Source organism: Haliaeetus albicilla, chromosome 15 (assembly GCF_947461875.1).
Source record: "Haliaeetus albicilla chromosome 15, bHalAlb1.1, whole genome shotgun sequence".
Classification (NCBI taxonomy): Eukaryota; Metazoa; Chordata; class Aves; order Accipitriformes; family Accipitridae; genus Haliaeetus; species Haliaeetus albicilla.
This window is the reverse complement of record NC_091497.1, coordinates 31,129,422-31,134,120: the sequence shown is the minus strand read 5'-3', so window position 1 is coordinate 31,134,120 and position 4,699 is coordinate 31,129,422.

The window sequence follows — 4,699 nt, the reverse complement described above, 5'->3', positions numbered from 1 at the left end:
CAATCTTCCGCCAGAGGGGCGGGGCCGACGCAGTTTTGGCGGGCTCGGCGGTGTGAGGGGTTGGGCGGGGTAATGGCGGGCGGCGGAGTCCCTCAGAGGGAGGGAGGGAGGGCGGTTTGCCCTGCTTTTATCCTCCTGACTGGTTTGAGGAGCAGGGAGGCGGGAGGTGGCTGCTTGTTCCAAATGCCAGGAGAGCCAAGGAAAAAAGGGGCGGCCGGGGCGGGGGGTGAAGGGGTGAGGGGTAATTATGCATAAAAAAAAATAGGGTAAGAAGAAGGAGAAAATACTTGGGAGAAGGGAAGGTCGCACAGAAATGTCTCATGTCCATCTTCAGAAGGAAGGTGGGATTTTGGAAGGGGGAAAACCTACGGAAAGGAGAAAGAAAAATTCGTTGGGGGGGGGGGAAGAGCAAAACCACTAACAATGGGGTTTAATGTTTATATTTTTGCACCTTAGTTGATGTCTGTATATGTTTCAGTATATGTCTGTTTTGATTTTGTGAAAATGCTGACGGGATCCTAGTTCCCCCTTCTGAAATTCTTCAAGTGATAGCTCATACGCAGAAGTTGTCAATCACCATTAGTCCTGTATCACAAAATGTAAAATGCTCAATCTCTTTTCAGTACAGCAGCATAACAGCTCTTATTTTGCCCTTTTCCTGGTTTTCTTTGTCTCCTACCTGGTAGTACTGTTACTGGCAATGGAATTGAATTATCTGCAGATTGCTTAAGCAGTGTGACTCAACTAAAATAATTACTCTTCTTATCTCCTATTTCAAACAGTGGTTGTTCTTCTGAGGCATCATTCTGAGCACATACCATGGTTTTGTATATCTGATTGATACTCATCAATCCTATAATGCCAAAAGGCAACTGCTTTAATTCATCTCCAAATATCTTTTTAAAGTACAGTTGCTATTAACCATAAAGGTGAGCTGACCATATACAGGATTTCATTAATCTTGGACAGATATATAAATTCAACTTTCTACAGCACAGCAGTCATTGGAAGTTGTATGATGATCCATTTTGGAAGAAATACATTCCTTTTTACTTCTTCATTGAACATAGATAATCATATATGATTAATTTTTTAAACCTTCAGTGGAATTGAATTTCTTGTAATCATAAAACCTATCTTAAAATCAATAAAAATGTCCCCAACTAATAATTTTTTGCTCCTTGATTTGCATAGAAGTAATGCAGAACAGCATGTCACTTATTACTTTTTTTGATTAGCCAACTCAGTTTAAGAAATAATAAATTGAAGGTATTGGAATTTAGGGTTTTTTTCCTTATTTTTCCTCTTCTGCATTTTATTCCAACTTGTTTAAAAAAATCTAGGTCTCTCCTGATGATGTAATTCTCTTTGTTAGAAGATAATCAACCATAAGAGAAGAAACACTGTATTTGTTTTGGGGAGAAAACTGAAATGGCAGGAAATAAAAAGAAGCCAAACATATAAGACTAGGAGAAAGTAAGAGGCAAATCTATGAAGTGAAAGACGGCAGAAAATAATACCTTTTTTTTCCAGCTTCTGCAACAATTACTCACATTGAAAAGTACCTACTCATAAAAGTAGCATCTTTGAGTCCAATGGGACAGTAAAGTGAATGAGAGTTACTCATTTTAGCCACCATATGTGTTTGGCCAGGCAACTGTAGGAAATACGCGTGGGTGGCTCTAAACAGGAATAGCTGCGTTGCTTTGAAAAACTTGACTCAGTGGACAAAAATCAGCCAAACATCAACAATAATGAATTTTAACAGTGCTTTGCAATTCTGGACCACCAAAACCTGAAGTAGTTCAGAAGAATTTCTCTAATATCCAGGTATACAATCATAATTTACAAAATCTACCTAAGTGGTACCACATAAAATCCATACGAAATCCAGGAGGGTGAGGAATCCCAAAGGTTTTGCTGGCTAATGGTCAACTTGTCCACCAGGAATTATTCGCTTCACCACTTTCCCTGGGATCGAGGTGAGGCTGAACAACCTGTATTTCCCCAGATCCTCCTCCTTGCACATTCAGACAGTAGCTCTATATTCTTCCCGGGTCACCTGCCCCCGCTCCCACCTTTTGTACGCTTCTTTTTTATATTTGAGTTTAGTCAAGAGCAGCTTGTTCATTCATGCAGGCTTTCTGCCACTCTTGTTTGACTTCCTGCTGTCAGGATGGACTTAAGCTTTTAGGTAGGGAACTTTGAAAATCAAACAGCTCTCCTGGACTCCTCTTCAGTGCTATATCCCGTGGGATCCTTCCAAGCTGATCCCTGAGACCCCTGAACAGGTCCAAGTCTGCTCTCACTAAGTCCAGGGCTGTGATTCTGCTGTTTTGCCCTAATTCTACTGTCTCTTGGTCACTGCAGCCAAGTTCTTCCCCATTTGTAAGTATCAGATCCAGAAGAACATCTCCCTTTGTCAGCTCCTCAATCACCTTTGCAAGGAAGTTGTCAGTGCGCTCAGAAAACATCTTATGTCATTGTAAGGGTAGCAAAATTTGGCCTTTAGAGACACCAGGTCATACTATGGTCCATCCAAATACATCTAGGCAAGCTCTGAGATGGGAAATAGCACTCTGAATGTCTTCCTCATATCACCAGCTATGCTACTACTACTACTACTTTCTGGACAGTGAGACTCAGGAAGCATATAGCTTAAGCAGAGCAAACCAGATAATCAGCACAAGGAAAATACATCTTTTGCTAGGAGTGAAGGACCGTAGGTTGTTTCCCTTGGAAGTAAGGAGGGGAGGAATGAAAGCAGCTGGGTCTCTGGTTGTGGTTGTCTCCCGAAACTCCTCTCAGCATGGCACAGCTGTGTACTATACTATGCGCAGGATGGTGCTGGTAGAGACAATCTGTCCATTACTATTTTAATTTAATCCTAAAGACTGGTATGTTCCAGCATATTGTCACTATTAATGTGTAGCAATGTTGTCCATATTTGTTATGCCATTTAAGTTAATTGTCTGCATACTTTTCCTGTAAATGACTTTCCTAAACAGTCTGTGCTACAGTATTCCACGTTGCAGTCAGGATCAATGCTGGCAAGAATCTCTGTCAGGAATAAAGGAGAATCTAGAAACAGATACCAGATTAAAGCTTGTGAAATTGATAACGGGGGGGGGGGGGGCTTTTGGATTTACTCTTTACCACTGAGAATTTCCAAAGTACCTGTAAGTGTAGCACCTGACCAGTGACATTAGAATGGCAGGGACTAAAGTTTCATGCCAAAGATTAAAGTTTCTGAGGTCAGGAAGAGAAGAGAGTATAATTGAGAGTTATCAAGGAAATCATAAGGCGTATCATATAAAACTGGTAGAGTCAGTACTTGAGCCTTGCTGAATTGTCATGTGCATACAAATGAATAAAGGATAAATCTTCCCAGCCACTGCACCAGGATTAGAGGTTGGAAGAGTTCATTGCTCCTAAAAGCATTTGTATGTTTCTTTAATTACTGCAATATACTATAAAAGCAAAAAGAGGCATGAGCTGTGGACTTCTACTAATTTAAGTAACGTATTCTGAAACATTAAACAATACAGAATGTAATGTTCTTTCTAGATCCTATAATAGTAGTCTGTATGACACCTTTGGTTGACTAGGTACCACAGGGTAGTATATTATACGAAATCCTAAGCTGGAACTAATCATGGCCTTCAGGAATTACAAGAGTACAATTATTCCTTGAAGAAGATGGCAAAAGGCTCAGGTATCTTTTGTGAATAAGAGTGTTAAAATAATGTATGCACAAGTAAATCTCCTCTGCTTTAAAAACTGTTAAGAAGAAGATGTATTCAGGAATTTTACAAATACCCTTTTAATACTGTCAGACTTCTCAAGGACTTTTTCTTTCTGGTCACAATGCTGGAGCAATAGCTGTAAATTCTTCATTTCTGGTAGCATTTGTGTAGTTTACCAGTTAATTTTGCCTTTTCCAATAGATTTGTCGCAGGCATTTTTAATGGTATAAAACATTCATTTGTAGTTCTGATAGTTTTTATAGCATCAGACCTTTAAAATAGCCCTGCTTTATTATTTATTATTATTTATATAGCAATATAGGTATGCATAGCAATCTCCAGGCATAAGAATACTCCTAAAATGTAGCAATAATTTTCAGGCACTACTTCAGGACCTTAATATAGCAAGTTCTGGACATCAGGTCAATTATATTTTCAATCTCCACTTTGTTTTACTGAAGAAGTATTAGCTAAAGGAGAGGTGGACCTGCTCTAATGTGAAGGATACTGCAGGGAAGCAAGGGTCAATTTTCTTTTAGAGAGTGGAAGATGATAGCTTTTGACCGGTACCGTCAATTTCAGCTTTTTGCAATAAAATGGGAAGTGTGTGCAGCATTTTACATCTCCTAAATAGATTACCCAACACAGATACACACACGCACTTGTCAAAGCTAATGGCATTCTTTCTGCTGAGCCTCACAAACTCCAGTTCTAAATCTAAACAAGAATAAATCTTGGCCAAATGTTGACATTTTGCCCTCCTTCTGGGGCTACCTCTCCAGGGAGCAGAGAAATTTCTCTTCTCCAGCTTCCTGAGCTGTAACAATTAGTGCTATAAACCCTGCAGAACAGATTGTCCTCACAACAGAGCAATCTTGCTCTTAACGAAACATTTTCTGTGAAGTGCAACAAAATAAAAGTGATACTACAGCTTTCATTCATATTAATGTTTT